A 6358-nucleotide genomic window follows, 5' to 3' on the forward strand; every position below is an offset into this window, starting at 1 on the left:
TTGCATTATGCGGGCGGCGCACATCAGCTTGGAGCGGCGATTAGGACTAACAAAATATGATCTATATTCGACCTATTATTTTAATTTATATTTAATTTATTATAAATAAATTTAAATTTAGATTAAATAAGTTTGGATCGTAAATAGATCGATCTATTTAATTTATTTAATAATTTAATCAAATTTAAATTTTAAATATCTGATCTGTTTAATCCGTTTAACCTGTTTAATATTCAGGTCGGATTGAGTCAGATAACATATTTAACCTGTTTAACCTATTTTTGATCTATTTAACTCAACCTTTTTAACCTATTTATAATCCATTTAACCCGATCTGTTTAACCTGTTTAACCTAATTTGACCTATTTCATAAACGGATTAAATGGGTCGGGTTGGATTACCTATTTAATAAATAGATCGGATTTAGATTTGAATTTTTGATTTATTTAATAAATAGGTCAGGTTTGGATTGATGATTTTCTGATTCGATCCATATTGACCAGATTCATTTATGATCCGATTTGATCCGATTGCCACCTTTAGTGGTGACGAGATAAACTATGGAGGTTTGCGGCCAACCATTAATGCTTCGGTGTAGAATCTATATTTGTTTATACCTGGATCAGTTAGATAGTTAGTAGCATTGGGCTGAAGTCTGACATGCACCGCTACACAATGGCACTCTAGTTGCCGTTCAATATTTTGGGATAGCTGATTTTTCGTTGAGTGTTGTGGCTGTCTGAGCGGAGGGACCCAGTTTCTCCAGGAGTGGGTAGGCATGAAGCTAGTCGATGAATTGTTCTCTTGATGGCATATGAATGGGTCCATGACTTGTCGTGAAGTTATCAAGATAGCAAAAAGTTGGGCTCGATGATAGGAGTGCTTGTCAGATCTCTCATCAGACTGCTTCTCTCTCCGAACAACATGGTGCAATCAGCAAGCGACATATTGTAGATGAGGTAAAAACGTTATGCGAGGTGGGCCCAGCAGACCGTGGAGCTTACAAATTGTCCAAGAGTAGATGGTGATCATCGTCCTAATGGCATCGTGTTCACTCTAGTGGCTAAGTGGCATCAAGGTGGATGATGAACGATGGGTCGTTGGCTAAACAACAAAGCGTTCGATTGGTGAGGCAGAGCAATGGCGGATGAAACCTCACGTCAAGATGGAGAGAAGGTTTTGCTCCTCCTCCACGAGCCTCTTCCATTGATCTCTCTCTCTCTCTCTCTCTTTCTTTAAGCTCTTCGAGCTTCTCGCTTTAGAATACATTCTCGCTCTTTTTCAATCCTGAATGAAATGTCATTCCACAATTTTTATGAATCTCAATGCATCCAAAATTAGATTTATTTATTTATTTTTTCTATTCCTGTATTGTGGCTAGCTTGGGGTATCCCTTGGGCAATGGAAAGTGTTAAGATTACCTCTGCTAGTTATGTTTTGTTTTTATTTTACTGTATATATTATATATTGAGAAAGATTTTGTAGTTAGATTTTAGATTTTATTTATTTCATTTTTCTTTCACTTGTTTGTAGCTTTTAAGTGTGTTCCAATATTGGAAAATGTCAACAAAAAATTTATTATGGACTGCTCAATTTTGGAAACAATTGTGAAAAATCCATCTCATGGTTAGGGAATTCAATCTTATAACCACATCTTAAAAATATAAACTACTGTATTATAAAAGTATTATGTGTCTCATTTATTGCAGTTTTTATTGTCAAAAAAAAAAATTTCATTCTAATTAATAAAAGAGTTGCCCTAAGCATCTGCTCTGACCAAATTGCAAACATCAGAAAGGATACTCTTTTATCTAAACTCAATATTGTCTTGCGTCCGTGGTTACATATTAGCCCTAAGCTCAACTACCTGATTAGCTTCTCACTTGATATGTATAGCTCTGTCATTCTGAAACTCTCTTGTAAATGCCGTTACCACTGAAAGGCCAGAGTGATTATGGTCTGATTTCTAATTTGTTTTATAAGATTATTGTAGCTAAATCGATCGTTCTTTAACCATAATTTGCTTTCTTTGGATGCATGAGACTCATATCTCAGCCCTAATTCCCTGGCACCTCTAAGTTTTCTAAGAGAACAAGAATAGTAATTGCAGCTAGTCAAGCGCCTTTACTATCTATGATAACAAAGCATATACCCACCTTGCCATTTATCTTACATGAGCGATCAAGCCTTAGTTTGAACCAAGTTAGACAGTGGAGGGAGTCCAAGATATAAGATAAGAAGAAGATAGCTTAATGCCATTAGATAATATAGGTCATAGTGGCCTAACTGGTCTTCAATTGACATATTTTTCTGCTTGTAAGACCAAGACTAAATAATGAGCTTGCCCCTAATGACCTCCACTAGGCTGGTAGTCTCCTTTGATGTTATTGCTTAATTAAAAGATAATAACAACTGATTCTGATGGTTGCTATTTATATCTATCCCTTTACTCTTGGTGGTTTCGATAATTGATGTTGACCATCCTTTCACTATGTACATTTATTAAAATAGTTGTTTTGCATCAACCGTTAAACTGATAATAATATCATATTTACCATGACTTATCTTGACATGGCTCACATTGGTTGTATCTCCTTACTTCGGCCTATAATGAAGTCTTTTGCACTTGAGAAGTTTTTGATATTGATTGGTCATCTTGATTTACACATTCTACAGACTGTTTGACTTCATACACCTTACAAGATTGATTGTTCAACTTAGTTGCTCAACCTAGAGAGATTCGAATAGTATTGAATGGGGGGAGATCCATCCATCTATCCGTCGTCTTCATTTTCGAAAGGTAGAGCTAGCATATTGTGATTGATCATAATCAAGTCTTGATTTATTGGCTTGTTCATCATCATTGTGATCAAATTCTATTATCTCCATGGGTAAGATTTATCATGCCCGAATCCTATCCAGCCTAGCAAGAGTCATATGATTTTCATTTGCCTTTACTTAAACCTTAACCATGTGACGCTTACTTAAAGCCTTTGAATATAATGCAATATGTTAGCATGGGTATTTTGGTTACAATGAAAAATTTATTTAACTAAAAATAACTTTCTGATTTTAGCCAACTATAGTTTTAGGAAGAAGCTTCCAAGTAGATGGTTTTTTTAACTTTTTGAAAAATCAAAAAATATTTTTATTTTTATTTTTTTTATCAAACATCATGAAATAAACCAAAAGTTCTTTTGGAAGGCTAGCACTTTTCAAGTAAAGATAGAGTTCACTCCAAATGAATTAAGGAGGGCAAAGGATTTAAATGGCCATCCAGTTATATAGATCCCTAAATAGGAACTAAATCCCCAAACACTAGACTGGCCCAAAATCACTTGGGATACATGTATTGGGCTAGTACAACCACAAAATCAAATTGGGTAGGCTTATATTTACAAATATCTAAAATACTTCTGGAGTGGGCTTGCCTGAATCCCACAAAGAGAAAAAAGACTTGCTATTTAGGTGGTTGTATTGGCTTAATCTACAAATCATATAAGCTTTTGGGCCTAATCATTTAAACATGCCTTAAGAGTAAAATCCCAAAAGTTTCACACTTTTAACGTAGATTGATGTCATGTTGGGGGGGGGGGGGGGGGGGGGCGGCGGGGCGTGCAAGGTAGAGTGGGGCAAGTTGGCCAGTTCCAATGAGAGTCCAAACAGGCTCGAATTTGTCTTAGAAAAATGATTAATTATTCTAGATTTGGCCAGCCATCATGAAAAAATTAATAATAAATTTTTTATATTTTCTTTTTATAACTATTTTTTTATATTTATAGTATTTTTTTGATTGATTGATCTAGTTCTGGAGAACCATATGTCAGTTATAAAGATACAATAACATCCACATACAAGCCACTTATACAAAGGTCTAACTTGCTTCCTCTGAACCAAAAGAAAACCTAAGCCGATCTCATGTATCCAACCCCACAAGCATCAGCCACAAGGAGTTGATTCGAACACTAGACAATGTTTGATTTGATTGCATTATCAAATCCTCTTGAAAAGCCTTCCTCGCTATCCAATCAGCTACCCTATTGCCTTTATCCACCCAACAATGCCTTTTAAAAGTGGGTCTTGGAGGAACCTGCAATCAGATAGATCAGAGAGCTAATTTATAATTGATATAGAGTCTCCTTCCAGCCACAGTTTGTCAAAATGGAACACATGAATTGCATTGTGTAATCCCATCCATGCTCCCATCAACTCTGTACAGATAATAGAAGATGAACTAGGCAATTGTTGATTGGCTGCCCTGATTAAATGCCCTTCATTATCTCTTAAAACACAAGTTGAGGTGGCCTTTTCACCTCTTTTAGAGGGAGCCACCTAGCTAATAATAGAATATTCAATTGGTTGTTGCCAAGTAGAAGACGTGTCCCAGTTCCTTGACTGAATAGAGAAAGTGTCCCTCTGATGCTGAATTAAATCCCCATGGAATGTAGATACTATTCTTACTATATCCTGTACAGTTAGGTTTCCATTTTGAAACATCCTTTGATTTCCAGCAAACCACAACAAATAAGTCATGTAAGAGTAAAGAGCTTGAATATTTTTCTCTACTCCAGCTTGAGCCACATACATAATCAAAGCATGCACAGATGAATAGATGAACCTTGTATTCACTAAATCATACCCATACCAACATTGATTTGCAAAGGGGCAATAAGTGAAAATATGTTGTTGATCCTCTACTGAGTGTGGACAGAGATCACAATGAATATGATGCTGCCGAAGAATACCCTTGTCAACTCAGAAATATTTGAAAGGCAACCTAGTCCAAATCAATTTCTACCAAAAGAATGACACTCTCAACTGCACCAGCAATTTCCATATCCATTGGAATTGGGCACCTGAAGAGAATATCTGATTCTCAATTAAGCGAGAAAAAAGTCTTCAACTTTAGATTTTGAGGTCTGGAATCTTTCCAGCCTAGTTGATCAGGCTAACATCCCTTAGAGGAATCCGGGATATATGGTTCATCATATCAACATTGAACTAGGTTGTTAATTTTTGTATGTCCGAGCTTGGATCTCATTAATGAAATCAGCAACATACAAATTAGATAAATCAGCCTCCACATTAATATAGGTTGGCCAGTGGGAAAGAGGAATGGGAGCAATCCAAGGCTTACTAAATGCTTTGGCAAAATTACTTGAGCTAATTATCCACCAAAATTGATTTTGCACCCTCAAAGTCTGTTTACAGGTGTGGTACCAAATTGGAGATGAGTTCCTTGGTATGTTATAATCAATCCAAGAATCCTTAAACTTATACTTTGCCTGCACTACTTCAAACCAAAAGGAATCATGTTGAAGCAAGGCTTGTGCAGCCCACTCACACCACAAAGCTTATTGTTTGGTATGAAGTAGATGCAAGCCAAGGTCTTTGTTGTGCCTTGATTGACAAACTAATTTCCCTGCCACTAAATGAAGGCCCCTGCTATCCCTTTGATGTCGCCAAAGAAAAGCTCTAGAGTCCTTTTCAATTGTATTAATAACATATTTTGGCACAACCACCAATGACATGCAAGATATGGGGAGAGAAGATAGAATCGAAGTTAGAAGGGTTGCTCTTCGTGCCATGGACAAAGCCCTTCCCTTCTAACCGGCTAATCTCCTCTCTGCATTATCAATAATATAATGACAGTCCTTTGAATTAAGCCTTGTACCTGAAAGAGGGACCTCAAGATATTTCCACACTCCTTGTTTCATAGGCATTTGAAACATGGATTGAAGCTAAGGTTTAATGGCTGAGGGACATTGCAGCTTTTGATATGTTGATTGCCAATCCAGATAGATTGCAACAAGCATCGAGTAAAACTTTTAAACATAAACCATCCTTGATGGTGATTTAGAAGACTTTGTTGGATTAATGTTTGCCTTAGTTCCGAAAGTCCTACTATGTGTGATCAGAGAGGGAAAAAAAAGCTAGAAGGGATAGTCTAAAAATGGAATTATAGAAGAGATTGGGGCTATTTTTGTCCAAATATTCTGTCATGTAACCGGCTGCTTAGAAACAATATGAACTAAGGATCACCTCTATGGTATATCCCTTTCGGAAGATATAATTTGAGATAATTTCAATACAGTAGAATTTGGGTATTGGGAGCTGTTGACACCCAAATTGAGCAGGTTGCAGGAGGATAACTGACATGGACCTGGTCAAATCTAGTAAGATCACCTAAACAGGCTCTAAGTGATGTATCCTAAATAATTTTTTTATCAAAAAAGGTATCTTAGATAATTTAGAAGAGATGAATTTAGGGCATATTTGATTGAAGTAAGTTAAGACTCTAAAATAGAAATGGATATCAGCCACTCCCATTCCAGCCTAGTTAGGAGGAGTTCCATTC

The sequence above is a fragment of the Elaeis guineensis genome, chromosome 3, assembly GCF_000442705.2.
Source record: "Elaeis guineensis isolate ETL-2024a chromosome 3, EG11, whole genome shotgun sequence".
NCBI classification, from domain to species: domain Eukaryota; kingdom Viridiplantae; phylum Streptophyta; class Magnoliopsida; order Arecales; family Arecaceae; genus Elaeis; species Elaeis guineensis.